The sequence below is a fragment of the Lycorma delicatula genome, chromosome 8 (assembly GCF_047948215.1).
Source record: "Lycorma delicatula isolate Av1 chromosome 8, ASM4794821v1, whole genome shotgun sequence".
Taxonomy (NCBI): Eukaryota; Metazoa; Arthropoda; class Insecta; order Hemiptera; family Fulgoridae; genus Lycorma; species Lycorma delicatula.
The window spans coordinates 1,973,446-1,992,353 of NC_134462.1; the positions used below are offsets into that span (position 1 = coordinate 1,973,446).

Genomic DNA, 18,908 nt, shown 5'->3' on the forward strand with positions numbered 1-18,908 from the left:
CGAAGTTAACAGGTGAGGTGAACATTGGAATCTACAAGAGGGCGAAGGAGACGTTCGGAAATGGAATGGAAGGAGGTACAGGGGGTGTAAGAGACCTGCCGCCAGGCAGAACACGAGATGATGATGAAGTTTAGATTATTTAATACTAAGTTTTCCTATTGAAATTAAGGAAGACCAATTAAAAAGAATAATAAACTAATAAACGCATTTTTTTTTGTCTTCAGTCATTTGACTGGTTTGATGCAGCTCTCCAAGATTCCCTATCTAGTGCTAGTCGTTTCATTACAGTATACCCTCTACATCCTACATCCCTAACAATTTGTTTTACATATTCCAAACGTGGCCTGCCTACACAATTTTTCCCTTCTACCTGTCCTTCCAATATTAAAGAGACTATTCCAGGATGCCTTAGTATGTGGCCTATAAGTCTGTCTCTTCTTTTAACTATATTTTAACAAATGCTTCTTTCTTCATCTATTTTCTATTTCATCTATTACTTTATCCACCCATCTGATTTTTAACATTCTCCTATAGCACCGCATTTCAAAAGGTTCTAATCTTTTCTTCTCAGATACTCCGATCGTCCAAGTTTCATTTCCATATAAAGCGACACTCCAAATATACACTTTCAAAAATCTTTTCCTGACATTTAAATTAATTTTTGATGTAAACAAATTATATTTCTTAGTGAAGGCTCGTTTCGCTTGTGCTATTCGGCATTTTATATCGCTCCTGCTTTGTCCATCTTTAGTAATTCTACTTCCCAAATAACAAAATTCTTCTACCTCCGTAATCTTTTCTCCTCCTATTTTCACATTCAGTGGTCCATCTTTATTATTTCTACTACATTTCATTACTTTTGTTTTGTTCTTGTTTATTTTCACGCGATAGTTCTTGCGTAGGACTTCATCTATGCCGTTCATTGTTTCTTCTAAATCCTTTGTACTCAGCTAGAATTACTATATCATCAGCAAATCGTAGCATCTTTATCTTTTCACCTTGTACTGTTACCCATATGTAATAAACGCATATGTATCATTATTTAAAAAAAAATATATATATATAAATAAAAACGGGGGTCGCTTTCTGATTATAGAATGATCAGATTATTCTAAATTTAAAATACTTTGAAAAATTATTAATATAGATAAAAGTATTTAAAAGTTAATTAATATAAATAAAAGTTAAAATATAAAGTATTAAAAGTTAATTAATATAAATGAAAGTATTTATTTTAAATTTAAACTATTCTCTTACTTTCTTTTTTATTTTAAGTAATAGATATAATTATTATTTTTAACCGACTTGTGAAATCAGTTTTATCCATATGAAAATCCCACATTTATTCATAGTGTTCTGCCATTAGGGTAGGTCCGGTCACGGCTGCTACTCTCCCGCCACCTTCTTCTATAATTTACTAACCTCTTTGTTTCCGCATATTTTCTCTTTTCCATAATACTAACCATCATTTGAAATCTCTGCCTTCCTGTTCCTTTCCTTTTGTTCACCAAGCCTTCTTTCATATCCACTAATGAACATCTCGTAAAATGTCCTAGCCAGTTACTTAATTTATCATAAAATAAAATTTTGCAACAAAAAATATTTGACTAAAATACCAACTTAAAAAACGTGGTAAATATTAGAAAACAATATTCTTTTCATTTTTCTTTAGATTACAACTATTAGAAGTCGATGCCAAACCACAAAAACTACAAACAACTCAATCACCCTCAACTTGTGACTTTTTGGAAAAAAACCGTACGCAAAAAAACTGGAAAAGCAAACAATAAATGAAATAAGAAAATATATCTATTGGAGTGATATTAAGTAACTACTGCTGAGTGTGAGCTAAGGATATTTGGAATACGAAAATTTGTATTGATTTTTTATTGTAAGTATTCCAAAATTTATTTAATTTTATTAAATTCTGGTATATTAATAATTTGAACATAAGTATGATTTCAAATCGTTACGCATAACTATTTATAATAAAATAATAATAGCAAAAATATATTTATTTATGACTTTGTAATTTATCATTAAAAAAAATCACTTCAATTACCTGGAAATATTAGGGGATCAGCAAAAACTTTCCTGTACAGATTAAAAAGCATTTAGAAGTGAATAAGGTTTGAATTACATTAAAAAAACAATGAGCCTAATTGAGAATAATTTTTCTTTTCTAAACTTTATTGAAAATATTTGTTTACTTGAAAGAACTGGTTAATTCTTTTTTTTTTTTTAAATCCCGTTGTTTTCCAGTATTTTTGACAAATAAATATTTTTTACTACAAATCGCGTGCTTTTTGTACAGAGATAAAATGGTAGAAGAATAAATATTATTCAGGCTATTAGATAACGTATTGGTGATTAATTGAAACTGAATAAGCTTTATATTCCATTTCTATTAGGTTTTGCAATTATGTTTTAGATTTTACGCTATATTTAAACGTTTATTCTAATAAAAAATAGCTGTCAACAAAGTTATATTACTTTATGGGCACTGGTATATTCTTATATAGCGGAAAAATTATACGTGAAAAAAATTATCTGAGATATCTTTTTTTTGGGGTAGGGGTAATTACATTACCTACATTAAGGTTTTATTTTTAAAATATCATTTATATTTAAATAAACCAAAAAAGTTTTAGAAATTCAGAAAAACGATATTTTTTTTGCTTCCCAACTTCCAAAAATTTTTTTTTGGATTTTTTACGTTTACTATAACAAACGGAAGTAACTAAAAAAATTCTACTTGAAAATATACAACCGATAAAAATTTACCTAAGATTTATTATTTTTTTTCGGGGAGGGGTGATTATGATTTTATTGTAATATTATTATTAAAAGTTTAGATAAACCCCAAAATTTTTTTTTAGATTAAAAAAGTCTATAATTTTTAAGTTTGTACGGATCTCCCACTTTCAATATTGCCTCCAGATTATTTTTTTGGGTCACTTGGATCGCTAGGAATTACTACTACGCCTAGGAAGACATTAAAAGAAAATCGTTAAAAATAATCAATAAATAAAAAAATATACCGTTTTTTAATTTTTGAGGAAGGAGAAAATTTTGAGGCAAATTTAAAAAAAATTCATCGGCCGCATGTATTTTTCCAGCCTCAGTCAATTTCTGTAGATTTTAATGGCATTCATATAAATTTACAAAAATATCTCTAATTATCGAAGCCTCTGGTTAGATATCAATTGCTACTTTGGAACATAGATAATGAATTGATAGAATTCAAAATAGACATAAATTACGGAAAAAAGATTGCGACATTTCATTTAATTTATTCACATAATTTTATATACAATAATAATGATTTCATGTAAGTTTTATTAAAGCAGAAATTAAAACCAACAGTCAAATAGTCCAATGATTTACCCTCTACATATCGATCTTTTGATCGTCTGGAATAAATACTAGTATTATCTCAAATTATCCTCCCGCTTATTAATAAATTAGCTAAAATCTAATTGGTTAGCTCTATTTTATCTACGGACGACATTATCCCTAGATTTGGTGTAATGATGTTACAGATTTCTTTCTTTTTCCTGTTACCTTATCCGGTAATTACCTTTCAGATAATACTTCAGAGGATGAATGAGGATGGTATGTGTGAGTGTAAATGAAGTGTAATCTTGTACAGTCTCAACCATTCGACCGTTTCTGAGATGTGTGATTAATTGAAACCGAACCACCAAAGAACACCGATATCCACGATCTAATATTCAATAATGTTACAGACTGTGCCATAAGTTTCCATACTTAGAAAACATAACATAAAAATCTTTTATGAAGGCCGTGGTGTATCAGAAATGGTAGAAAACAAATAATCTCACGGAACTTATCACCAACGCCTTTATTTAACAAAATAAAAGAATGTTTATTACTTCCATGTATGGTATTGTGATCGCGAAACATTTCGGTTTTCGTATTTGAACGGAAATATATATTTTGACCATCCCTGAATTCATTTTGACTACTTTCGGCGTGACGTCTGTACGTACGTACGTATGTTTGTATCTCGCATAACACAAAAACGATTAACCGTACGATATTGAGATTTTAGATTTAGGACTGTTGTAACATCTAGTTATGCACCTCCATTTTTTATTGCAAATTAAAATTTTTATTAATAAAATATTTGGATCTTAAAGAGAAGGCATATCGGTTCGAATCAGATTTCATCTCCTTTTGTTTTTTTTTAACTTTTCTTTTTTTTATTTAAATTGATTGATTGATTTAATAATAAATTATTAACCCGTGATTGTAAAAAAAAAACTTTTACAATAAAAAATTGTAAACAAAAAAAATGAAAAAACTAATAGTAAAAAAAAAATAAAAATAAAAGATGCGTTAAAATATTTTTGATTATTTAATATTAATCGAAAATTATAATTTGGAATCGTATTATTTTTTGATTTTCTTAGGAAATTCTTAAAAAAATTAAATATTTATTTAAAAAAAATCATTTTATTTAATTATACGACAGAAAATAAAATAAAAACAAATAAATTTTTGAATAAATTTTAATAAATTATAAATAAACATACTTATATTATAAATATAAATATATAATATAAATGTATTATTTAAATATTTTTAATTTACATTATATTTATAAATTTTAATAATGAATAAATTTCTGAATTGTATTTACTTCAGTGTTTGTTGAATTTTTTTTTCATTTATGCGTAATATGCACAAGATTTCTATCGTGTTGTGTAAATAAAAGTTAATAATAATTAAACAATTCCGTTTAGTGAACTCCTGTATACTGGTTACAAATATTAATTTTTACGTTACGGTATAGAATAATCAGTTTTTATTATTGGATTATTTGGTAAACTTTTTTTTTTTTTTGTCTTCAGTCATTTGACTGGTTTGATGCAGCTCTCCAAGATTCCCTATCTAGTGCTAGTCATTTCATTTCAGTATACCCTCTACATCCTTCATCCCTAACAATTTGTTTTACATATTCCAAACTTGGCCTGCCTACACAATTTTTCCCTTCTACCTGTCCTTCCAATATTAAAGCGACTATTCCAGGATGCCTTAGTATGTGGCCTATAAGTCTGTCTCTTCTTTTAACTATATTTTTCCAAACGCTTCTTTCTTCATCTATTTGCCGCAATACCTCTTCATTTGTCACTTTATCCACCCGTCTGATTTTTAACATTCTCCTATAGCACCACCAAAGATAGAATACAGATGATAAAGTTTTGAGGTCAATTTTCTTAAAATTTTATTAACATTCCACTTTGTTAAGCTTAATTTAAGTTCAATATTTGTGTGCCTGCTTATGTTACCATTTTTAAACAGATTTTGTCCCAAAATTCCCCCTTCCCCAAAAATGTAAAAGCTATCTTTTTATTCAATGCATATTTTAACCCCAAATTTTTTTTTAATGACTTCCTAGGCGTAGTACTAGAGCAAGTGACCAAAAAAAAAAAAAAAAAAAAAAAAATACTTAGGAGAAATATTTGTGAATGGGGGAGCCGATCAAAGTTTACAAATATCGATTTAAATTTTTTTTTAACTTTCTTTGGTTTATTTAAACTTTTTAATTTTTGGTAATATTTTTCAGCTATCATTATTTTTCCATTTTGTAAGAACAATGGCCATCTAGGTTTAAATTTTAATTAAACATTTTAGGAACAGTTTTTTTTAACTTTATCTTATTTTCAATTTAACCGTTTACCTTATGTGTTTACTACCAATTTTAAAAAATGTTTCTCAATTTTGTTATTATTATTATTTTCTTAAAAACGGAACCTCAACAGAGGGTTAAATTTGTGCAAATATTTATTAGTTTTATTTGTTTTAACAAGAAATCAGCGACGGTTTTTAATTTAATTTTTTTTTTTATATAAAAAAAATTAAAAAACCTTAAGAATTATTTTTAACTTTATCACGCTTTGAAAAACACCATCAACAGTAGTTAAGAACTACACTTCCTGCTGTTAAGCGTATTTTAACTATAAATTTCAACTTTTATACAAATATTTTATCGGTTAATTAGCAAACCCGGCATCCGTTGCAATGCCACTCAAAGAAAGAAAGTGTTTGTGTTTTAATACTGTTTATAGAAGTTCTTTCGGATACACAATATTTTTCTGCTTTTCCGTCTGGGTGCGTACACGAATAAAAAGTGTCAGAGTTTAGGTATTTTTGCCTGCGAGATCTTCAGCCTTTTTTTTTTTTTTCTTAGGCTTGCGAAATCTTCCGGACGAATTTAAAAAATGTAAAATTATGTAATATGTATCTTGTCCGCACGGGTAATCTTCTATATATATATATATCTTTAATAAAGAATTAATTAAATAAATATTAATAAATAATATATATCTATTTTATATATATATATATATATAAAAGAAAGTCTGTTTGTTTTGTAAACATCCAAATCGGACCATAAATGGAATTTTTCCAAATATTTCAACCCCAACGCCATCTAGCGGGTCTATTTTTTGCAGAGATATTTCTTCCCATGTAAGTAACACATATTCTGAATATGAGCCAAATCGAACCGTACACATAATTTTTCGAAATATCTTGATCTTAGCGCCACCTAGCGGGTCCAAACTAATTCACAAACCTTCGTGCACAATAACTCACCAAAGTTTCATCGCAATCGGATGAATGGTATAGGAACCCATGAGGGACAAAAACAACAAAAAAAACACATTATAATATAGATAACAAGACTGAATGTTAATTTCTGTTATAATAATTGACTTATAAAATATATAATAATTTTATAACAATAACCCTTATCTTTCATCTTTTTAACAATAATTTAAAAGGAAAATTTTGGATGTGTTTTTATAGAATATTGAAGATTATTATCTATATTAAATTTCAGGCTTTTATTATAACAGATTCAAAAGGTATATAGCTATTAGAGAATATAATTTTAACCTGGTTTAGTACTATTACGGACTGGTTTTACGGGATATTCCAATATTAAGCGTAAATATTACTTAAGTATTTTGTCAGTATGAATATATCTGATAAACACGTTTTGAAAAATAGGTTTATTGTATTTTTCGCCCTTCGAGGTAAATGGTAAAAAATCCTATCTTAACTACTATTTAAAAGGGGAATTCCCAAGTTACAAGTTTCCAGCACTTATGAATAAATATTACAAAGCTCACAATTTGAATTTATAATTTTATATAAAAAAAAAACATTTTTCCAGAGTTTTCGGCGCTTAAATTTTAGAGATTTGTAGGATTTCTATATTCGGCATCTCTTCCTGATATCAATATAGAAAAAGAATGTATATATATATATATGTATTATATAATTATAAAGAAAAATTATTGGGGTTGAGATATTATTTACTATTATATATATTGTATATATATAATAGTGAAGAATACAGAACAATTAGTTTAACTAGTCATGCATCAAAAATCTTAATTGGAATTCTATACAGAAGAATTGAGAGGAGAGTGGAGGAAATGTTAGGAGAAGACCAATTTGGTTTCAGGAAAAGTATAGGGACAAGGGAAGCAATTTTAGGCCTCAGATTAATAGTAGAAGGAAGATTAAAGAAAAACAAACCGACATACTTGGCGTTTACAAAGCTAGAAAAGGCATTCGATAACGTAGACTGGAATAAAATGTTCAGCGTCTTAAAAAAATTAGGGTTCAAATACAGAGATAGAAGAACAATTGCTAACATGTACAGGAACCAAACAGCAACAGTAACAATTGAACAATATAAGAAAGAAGCCGTAATAAGAAAGGGAGTCCGACAAGGATGTTCCCTATCCCCGTTACTTTTCAATCTTTACATGGAAGTAGCAGTTAATGATCTTAAAGAACAATTTAGATTCGGAGTAACAGTACAAGGTGAAGAGATAAAGATGCTACGATTTGCTGATAATATAGTAATTCTAGCCGAAAGTAAAAAGGATTTAGAAGAAACAATGAACGGCATAGATGAAGTCCTACGCAAGAACTATCGCGTGAAAATAAACAAGAACAAAACAAAAGTAATGAAATGTAGTAGAAATAACAAAGATGGACCACTGAATGTGAAAATAGGAGGAGAAAAGATTATGGAGGTAGAAGAATTTTGCTATTTGGGAAGTAGAATTATTAAAGATGGACGAAGCAGGAGCGATATAAAATGCCGAATAGCACAAGCTAAACGAGCCTTCAGTAAGAAATATAATTTGTTTACATCAAAAATTAATTTAAATGTCAGGAAAAGATTTTTGAAAGTATATGTTTGAAGCGTAGCGTTATATGGAAGTGAAACTTGGACGATCGGAGTACCTGAGAAGAAAAGATTAGAAGCTTTTGAAATGCGATGCTATAGGAGAATGTTAAAAATCAGATGGGTGGATAAAGTGACAAATGAAGAGGTATTGCGGCAAATAGATGAAGAAAGAAGCATTTGGAAAAATATAGTTAAAAGAAGAGACAGACTTATAGGCCACATAATAAGGCATCCTGGAATAGTCGCTTTAATATTGGAAGGACATGTAGAAGGAAAAAATTGTGTAGGCAGGCCACGTTTGGAATATGTAAAACAAATTGTTAGGGATGTAGGATGTAGAGGGTATACTGAAATGAAACGACTAGCACTAGATAGGGAATCTTGGAGAGCTGCATCAAACCAGTCAAATGACTGAAGACAAAAAAAAATATATATATAATAATGAATTGTATATATATAAATAAAATGTAAATGTTCCTTTGTTAAAATCTTAAATCTCCGTTGTTCATTTAATTTCTCTCTCTCTCTCTCTCTCTATATATATATATATATATATACTCAAATCTTGCAATAGCAAAACATATATATATATATATAAGAGATCTCTCGAGATGAAATACATCCCAAAACCTTCTTAGTTATGCCAAGAAACATGGTAAAAATTTCGTTGCGATTGATCGAGTAGTTTTTTTGTTTATTCCGAACAAACAAAAACCCTCTTCCTCTTTGTACAATAGTATAGATAAAAAACATTCGAAAAAATGGTTTATTTTTATGTTACGAGCGTAAGATTTCGATCTGATTTCTGCTGTAACATTTAAATGAGATTATGCTAATGTCTTGAACACAAGTTTTTGGAAATTTTTAGTTTCATACGTTTATTATTGAAAAAACTCTTAAAAAATTCGCGAGAAGTGATGCTTCAATAGTACACGAAAAAACTTTGTAAAGTATAAAAAACAGTAGTTGAAAAACTTATTTTTTTTAGATTTGGTTTGAATTTATATTTTAGATTGTTAAAAAATTACCAACTGATAAAAATTTTCAAAGAGAATTCTAGAAAATTTAATTCAGTGAAAATTTTTGAAATGAAACTTTAGATATTCGAGTTTTATTTAAAAAAAAAAATAATAATAATAATAAAATTAAGAAAATTTAACAAAGTAAATTTAGATTTTTTTTTTTTAAAACTATGTATATATTTTTGGATTATAATTTGTGTTTGTTTCTCAACAATTATTTATTTATTATTTTTTTGGAAATTGTTGAAAATTCAGTTCTCAAATATTTAAAAAAGATTTTCAAGTAAATAATTTATAATCACCAATTTTTAACAAAACCGTTTTGTTTGCAGTTTTGTTTATTCTGAATTTTGTAAATTTATATTAACTTTAAAAAAAATATATTTCTTCAATTCCATTTTTTTTTTTGTCTTTAAATTCGTTTAATTATCACAGAAAATACTGTAAATGCAGTAAGAAATTCAGGTTAAATTTTTTTATTTAATTTAACAAATCAAAAAACATGCAGTCATAAATTTTACTCATAATAATTTTGAAACACTTAGTTCCAAAATGATTACGAGTATAGTCTCATTTTATTGTTGTATATTTTGAGAAATTAGACTAAAATTTTTTATTACCCGCAACTAGAAAATAATACTTTCGGGACGTAGAAACATTTTTCTTCATTTTTACAATACAGTAAATCCTGAATTAATTTCTTCGTGAAACACTCTGAATATAACACATAATTTAAACTAGAAGTGATCATTTCGCTTTATATATATATATATATATATATATATATATATATAAACTTGAATGAAATTACGTTTATTTTCCTCTTGATTGGATAGAATTAAATATGATAAGACATATTTTACTAAAAAATATTATCTTTGTTAATCTGTTAACTAATCAACTACCCAAAACTTATAAATTCATTACGTTTCACTCAGACAGAATTCTCTAAGCTTCCTCAGGTGACAAAACACATCATCAATTACACACATCATACAAAATTCTCTTTCATATTAAGAAATTACCCGATCATATTATTGGTCTACCCATCGTAGATAACAATACTTTATCCCCTCCCTTGTCGTAATACATCCCCCTACTCGTACCTGACTCAACTTATCTTTAGATAATTCACTTTTTATATAACCTGATTGCTATTTCCTGCGTATTGAAACCTTTACAACGCACATATTTTTCAGAAAAATTACAAAAATTAAACATTATTTTCCTTAAAACTAAATTTACAATAGAAATATGATTTTTTTTATTAAATTAACGTATATCTTGCTTAATCCGGCTATGTCTGTTCTGTTGTTGACAGCGTTTGTATTTTTCTTGATGTATATCATTTCTAGAGTGGTCTTTTTATATGTATTTTGTTCTTTGTCTAATATTATGGTGCTGTTGAAATCGAACGACTGTTTATGTTTTGTGAGCGCTGTCACTTCTTTTTTCTATACTTACGGGCTTCTATTCTGAGATGTTTGTTCAATGTACACTTCGTTGCAATCTTTACCCGGAATGCTGTGTACTACGTTGGCTTGTTGAATTTTTTTTCGGCGATTTTAATTTACTATTCAGATTTTTGTAATTTTTATGGGTTATTGGGAAATCCTTTGGTAGCAATTATTTAATTTTTTCTGACAGATCTGCGACACATGGTAATGCAACATAATTCTCACTCTTATTATTATAATATAACAATATATCAGCCATATATTATTATAGAATTGAATTTATGAATTTATAAATTTGTACAGTTGATTGGTTAACCCAAGAGATTAATAAAGATAATATCTTTAAGTAAAATATTTTTAAATTATAAATAACATAAGAAGGAATAGATATCGATCGGTATTTTGATGATCGCTTTTTCCCTCTTGATGTAATTGACTCACTGACCGACCGACTGACCTCATCTGGTAATCATCTTGCTACGTGTGGGGTAGATTCCAACAGAATGTCTGGCATAATTTACTGCTTGAAACATATTCTAGGTCTTCTTCTACAGACAAGATTTAATAATCCGAGAAAACTGTCTTGCGTCTATTTTTCATTCGTAGACTCGTAAATAGATTAATTTAAAATAATAATAATTATTTATAAAACACAAAAATTTTATACACTACAAACGATTACCGTATATTTAAAAATGTTAATTGAAAATTTAATTTTACTTATGCAGATTATATTCTTTTGTATTTTGTTATACTGATGGGCTCATCAGATAATTAAATAGCATTAAAATCAACAGAAACATAAATTTTATTGTTTTTTTTTTGAAATTGTAAATATAAACACAAATATCCCGATCGAAAAGTTCATGAACACTGTCAATAATGAAATTATATAAAATAAATGTAATCGCACAAAAAAATTCATTAAAATGTTTAATACTATTAAAAATATTCAAAAAAGGTTACATAACTTTGCCGGCCTTGCCCTGGAAAGATGTTTATTTAAAATACGCCATAAGGTTTTTAAATATTAATGATTTATTATGCAATATTTAAAATACAATCGCGAAAAAAATCAAAATTTTCCGTTAAATAATTGGAATCCGATTTGACCCCTTGATCAAATGTCTTTATCTTAAAAATTATGCATTATTAGAAATATAATTTAAAAAAGAGATCAGATTTCTTATTAAAAAATATTGAGTCCCGATTCACCCTCGTTCTCAAATTACTTTTTTTTTTCATCAAAGTTGTACTGTGCTGATAACTGCTAAAATATAGTATAATTACTAAAAACTAAATGACAGATTTTAGTAAAAATAAAAACAAAATATCCCAATTAACTCTCTTACTTTACATCTGCTTCAAAAACAATTTTGATAATAGTAACGCGTAAAAAAATGTCTAATTATTATCAAGTCATTTTCTTTTTTTTAAAGAGTTCCCGTGTCGTCTACATTAATACTACATTCAATTAAATTTTCAATTTTTAAAATTAAAATCTATATTTTAAGTATGGATCCCATTCAGCCATCGTTGTTTTTTGGAGCTTAACAATTTATTTATAAAAGTAATCATTTGCTTTAAATATAAATCGGTTTAAATATTTTATGTAATATTATTTAACAAGGTAAAAAATCATCGTTTATGAAAAAAATTTAGAGACGACATATATCCTCTTGTCCGATGGAGTCAAATATCAGGCTTAATCTGGGATATGTATAGCCAAATTTCAACGTTTTTGATCCATGAGTTTTCAAGATATAAGGGAAAACTGTTTAAAAAGTATGCTGAATATCGCGTCATCACAAATCTGAGTGATTTAAAAAAACTATAGTTTTAAATAAGTTATATTATACGTAAAAATAAAAGAGATAACTTATTACATGATTTTCTTTAAGTTATAATAGTTCAACCGTGTCGTCACATCTTGCAACCTTAATTAAATTCATTTCCCGACCCCCAAATCATACAATGGTGAAAATTTACACAGCGACGTAAGTCGGGTGAAAATGCAATGTTCCATTATATTTTTTTTTTATTTTACACATTCACACACACACACACACACACACGCACACACATATATATATATACACGCACATACACACGTATATATATGAATATATTTATGTATAATACATCAATAATTAATTTAAATGTCAGGAAAAGATTTTTGAAAGTGTACGTTTGGAGTGTCGCTTTATATGGAAGTGAAACTTGGACAATCGGAGTATCTGAGAAGAAAAGATTAGAAGCTTTTGAAATGCGGTGCTATAGGAGAATGTTAAAAATCAGACGGGTGGATAAAGTGACAAATGAAGAGGTATTGCGGCAAATAGATGAAAAAGAAGCATTTGGAAAAATATAGTTAAAAGAAGAGACAGACTTATAGGCCACATACTAAGGCATCCTGGAATAGTCGCTTTAATATTGGAAGGACAGGTAGAAGGAAAAAATTGTGTAGGCAGGCCACGTTTGGAATATGTAAAACAAATTGTTAGGGATGTAGGATGTAGAGGGTATACTGAAATGAAACGACTAGCACTAGATAGGGAATCTTGGAGAGCTGCATCAAACCAGTCAAATGACTGAAGACAAAAAAAAAAAACAAGGAACAACTTGAGAAAGGGAGCTGAATCGAAAAGACGTAGCTATCGATTCGATTGATTTTGACTGTCGATTCAACATTAGTAGATCAAGTGGCTGTTAAAGCGAATTTTAGTACAATTAATGTTAATTTACCTTCTAAAATTTGTGTACGTTAATCATCTGATTTAGCTATAAATAACTTATAATAATTAAAAGTAATTTTCTACGTTACAATATAAAATAAAACTCCATATAAATATTTTTTTGTTTGCTGAAAAATTCAAACAACTTGAAGTAAAAATTTCCTTATTAATTAAATATATTTAAACAATGAAAAAAAAATTAAAATATACTTTTCTTAAAAAAAAAGAATAATAAAAGCAAACAAAACTAAAAATTTAGTACTAAAAAGTAAAAAATAATTATGCTTTAAAGAAAACTATTTAAAAAAAATTACTTTCAAGAAAATTACTTTTAAAAAAATATTCTTTTTATTCATGACTAAAAAAAAGCGTGGGGTGCGCTCTTATTATATACAATCATTATATAATAAGAGCGCACCCCACGCTTTTCTTTTTAGTCATGAATAAAAAGAAAATTTTTTTAAAAGTAATTTTCTTGAAAACAAAATTATTCTTTACATTTTAGTACTAATTTCTGTACTTGTGCATTAACCGTTACACTTATTTTTAAACCGGCATAATAATTAAAAAATTACTGTTAATTAGTTGAAAAGCGAGCGAAACGTGCGTATGTTATGTTTATTTAGATTATCATAAACATATGATATCGTGGATACCGGTGTTCTGTGGTGGTTGTGTTTCAATTGACCACACATCTCAGGAACGGTTGATCTGAGATTGTATAAGACTACAGTGCATTTATACTCATACATATCATCCTCATTCATCCCCTGAAGTAATATCTTACGGTGGTTCCGGAGGCTAAACAGAAAAAGAAAAGAAAGAAAAGAAAAATATTATGATAACCTACGCTCGCTTCGCTCTCTTACCTTGTCTAATTAACATAAAACATACAAATTACTCGTATACATGTTATTCTCTAGCATTGGTGGCGATAAATCAAATTCACCGGTAATTATGCATAATCACCAGATGGGTTTATTAAATATAAAAATATAATAATAATATATAACAGCTCCATATAAAAAATGATAGCTTTATATGTGTATATCATATCTGTATATGTAAAATAAATACGCGGCCGGTTAATAAACAAGTACCCTAATTTTTTAGTTTTGTTTATTTTTGTTTTATTGAAAAAAAGCACGAAGAAAAAGTTTTTTTTTAATAAATTAAATTTTAAATAACTTATTAAGAAGTTGGACATACAAACTTGAGCTTCGTTAACTGAAGCTCAAGTTTGTATCTCCACTATGCAAAAAGTAAAAATGTTGAAAATTTTTTTTTCTCCTTTTTTACATTTATATTTTGCCTAAAATTTAATACCATGAACACCTCATGTATATTGAAACTGACTCATTTTTGGAGAATTTATGTTTAGCCAGTTCGGAAATATTAATTAAAATAGAGGTCAACACACGTATTTACGTACATCTTCCAGAAATTTATATAATTGTTTTGTGTTTTTGAACTAAGGAAATCTTGAAAATTGACAACTAAAAAAATTCCGAAACCCACAATTTTTACTGATCGGTATACTTTACCTTTATATCTAATGCAGCTGCACAGCAATAAAGGTCATGTTGTAAAGATTATCTAAATTTATCAATAAATATTACCAATAATAAAACTGATTAGGAATTACATCACCAATTTTTGGCATAATTTTTTAAATTTACATACAAAATCTTGAAGAAAAGATAATAAATAAAATACCCTACGAAAAAAAGGATTAGATTGAATAGGTATAAATATATGAGACAACAACATTTATTATAGGATAAAAATTTTATTCAATGAAAACTAACTAAAAGTAATGAAGATATCAAATATAAAACATACCGAATACCAATAATATTAACAGACATTTATTTATTTATAAATTGGACGCTACAATGAAAACCAATTACACTGAATAAACACATTCACGGTTAAGCTCAATATTATAAACGTTTTTTTTTTTTGTATTCAGTCATTTGACTGGTTTGATGGAGCTCTCCAAGATTCCCTATCTAGTGCTAGTCGTTTCATTTCAGTATACCCTCTACATCCTACATCCCTAACAATTTGTTTTACATATTCCAAACGTGGCCTGCCTGCACAATTTTTTCCTTCTACCTGTCCATCCAATATTAAAGCGACTATTCCAGGATGCCTTAGTATGTGGCCTATAAGTCTGTCTCTTCTTTTAACTATATTTTTCCAAATGCTTCTTTCTTCATCTATTTGCCGCAATACCTCTTCATTTGTCACTTTATCCACCCATCTGATTTTTAACATTCTCCTGTAGCATCGCATTTCAAAAGCTTCTAATCTTTTCTTCTCAGGTACTCCGATCGTCCAAGTTTCACTTCCATATAAAGCTACGCTTCAAACATATACTTTCAAAAATCTTTTCCTGACGTTTAAATTAATTTTTGATGTAAACAAATTATATATCTGATTGAAGGCTCGTTTTGCCTGTGCTATTCGGTATTTTATATCGCTCCTGCTTCGTCCATCTTTGTAATTCTACTTCCCAAATAACAAAATTCTTCTACCTCCATAATCTTTTCTCCTCCTATTTTCACATTCAGCGGTCCATCTTTATTATTTCTACTACATTCCATTACTTTTGTTTTGTTCTTGTTTATTTTCACGCGATAGTTCTTGTGTAGGACTTCATCTATGCCGTTCATTGTTTCTTCTAAATCCTTTTTACTCGGCTGGAATTACTATATCATCAGCAAATCGTAGCATCTTTATCTTTTCACCTTGTACTGTTACTCCGAATCTAAATTGTTCTTTAACATCATTAACTGCTAGTTCCATGTAAAGATTAATAAGTAACGGAGATAGGGAACATCCTCGTCGGACTCCCTTTCATTACATAAACTCCCTTACATTATAAACGTAAAAAAAATAATTAAATAAACAAATAAAAACGCATCAACAAATTAATTAGTTTAATAGATGAGAAAATATAATCTCTTAAGTATATTATCTAACATATAAATGTGAAAGTTTGTTTTCAACAAGATTATTATGCGAGTACAACCGACCGATTGCTTCCAATTTTCAGGATTCATCCGTGTTATTCTAGAGTTATTATTTGAATATGCGGCTTCTCCATTATTGATAAAATAACTTTCCCGACTATCTAATTCTTGTCATTTATTTTTATAATTTTTTTTATAACTATCGTTTCTAATAAACTAAATTTTATGATCAGTTTCCAGAAGTACTCTACTTCAGCCGATTTCTCTGTACTTCTATATTTATAATGAGCCAAATGCTCTTTTTTATAGTTTCAATATTTCTTTCAAATATTATGATTAAAAGTCAATTTATAAATGCCGGGTCTTTTGACGGGTTTAGTTTCATCTTTAGAATTTCAGAAAATAGAGACTGATTTTGTAGACCGGTAAATTTAAAGTTGCGATATTAATAGTATTTGTAAGAAAACAAAATAACAAACAAAAATATTAATTAAGGTCACCATTAAAATTTAATTATGTAAAGTATGGTTACATGCGATTACCAAAGTAATCGCATTATTAAAAAAAAAATATTGCATATTGTGCCGTTTAGGTTTGTGAGTAATAAAAAATTTATTTCGGACAACCCCAAATTGGTTGGCACTTATAATGTTACTCTTGCTATAAATCATGAATGATTAATAACATTATTTTAATTATATTTATTTATTTTCTTCATTATCGATTTACATACCACGGTATAGACAAAATACTTGTTCCATTCAAAAGTCTTTATACATCATGCCAGATTTTCCATCCATCTGTTTCTGGGTCGTCCAATACCTCTTCTTCCATTTGTTTTAACTTTTATGACTTCAATTTAAAGATCCTCTCGAATCACTTCTTTACTTAACCTAATCGTACTTTAAAATTCTTATTGGATCTTATGAATTGCATTTCCACTTAGTATACGACTACGATCTTGTATCTTCCTCGCACGAAGTAGATGAAAGTAAAGGAAGTAATGATTGCGAAAAATTTCTGTTTTCATATTTCAACGGAAAAATCCATTTTGACTATCCCTGAATCCATTTTGACTAGTTCGGCGTGACGTTTGTACGTATGTATCTCGCATAACTCAAAAACGATTAACCGTAGGATGTTGAAGTTTTGGATTTAGGACTGCTGTAACATCTATTTGTGCACTTCCCCTTTTTACTGCAATCGGCTAGACCAAAAGTGTCCAAAAAAGCCCAAAATCCAAAAATATTTGTGTTTTGAACTTTTCTTAACTGCACTAATAAACTCTCATTGAGAGCTTTTCATCGATATAACATAAGTGGTACTTATTTTCATTGGTTTCAGAGTTATAGCCAAATAAAATATTAATTAATGAAATATTTGGATCTTATAAGGGGAAAGCACATCGATTCGAATCAAACTTTACCTCCTTTTTTTAATCTTTTTTTTTTAATTTAAATAAATTGATTTATTAATAATTATTAATCTCCGATTGTAAAAAAGGTTTTACGATAAATAATAATTCAATTATAACAACAAAAAAAAGAATATGAAAAAATATCGGAAGTTATTAATGAAATAAAATTTTATGTACTTTTAAAAACGTGTATATGTAATTTCATAGGCGTACAAAGAAGTCATATGGTGTCCAGATCAGATTTTTATGTTTTTATTTACTTAACTTTTTAAAGTGTCAAACTGTTAAATTTCATGTATCACTTGAAAATTATTTAAATTTAAATCTTCCCCGTATGTAAAATCTTGGGTATATAAATCCGCCGTATATGAATTTTGGGTATTTGAGAAAGGGCGCTTGATTAAGAATTTGTTAATTAGTAATTTTCTCCAACAAAACAGGGAATTATACTCAAAAAGTAATTTCTTTAGTTTTGGAGCCGGATATTCATAGATTGTAACTCTAAAAAATTCTACTAGTCGATAAATGGAATATGCTGATCGTTTTTGGTCTTTTTATGTAAAAGTTAATCGCCTTCAAATAAATAAAGATGCTTAAGAATATCATTGTCACTTAAATCGGGCCTTTAATTTACTTTTGGTAATTATTTTTAAAGATTACGGGCTTTCAAAAGTAAATAATTTCCATATAAGTTGTGTTCACAGCGCTGATTGTAAATATACAAAATAAGTGTCGTTTTATTGAATTTTTTGATATAAAGATTTTAAAATCAAGAAATTACATTTAATTAAGTAGTTACTTAAAGTTAGGTTAGGTTAGATAATGATAACCCACCGGGTCGGTCTAGTGGTGAACGCGTCTTCCCAAATCAGCTGATTTGGAAGTCGAGAGTTCCAGCGTTCAAGTCCTAGTAAAGCCAGCTATTTTTACACGGACTTGAATACTAGATCGTGGATATCGGTGTTCTTTGGTGGTTGGGTTTCAATTAACCACACATCTCAGGTACGGTCGAACTGAGAATGTACAAGACTACACTTCATTTACACTCATACATATCATC

General features: G+C 28.1%; 1 protein-coding gene across 2 annotated transcripts in view; it reads left to right on the forward strand.

The window, feature by feature from the left end:
- LOC142328800 (uncharacterized) overlaps positions 1-18,908 on the forward strand; it is a 57,918-nt gene that overhangs the window by 15,043 nt on the left and 23,967 nt on the right. Inside the window, exon 2 of one of the 2 annotated variants that reach the window (XR_012757364.1) lies at positions 1,673-1,891. The exons of the other annotated variant lie outside the window; for it this stretch is intronic. The gene's annotated coding sequence lies outside the window, so the exon portion shown is untranslated. The remainder of the gene's footprint in view (positions 1-1,672; positions 1,892-18,908) is intronic. 2 annotated transcript variants of the gene reach the window in all.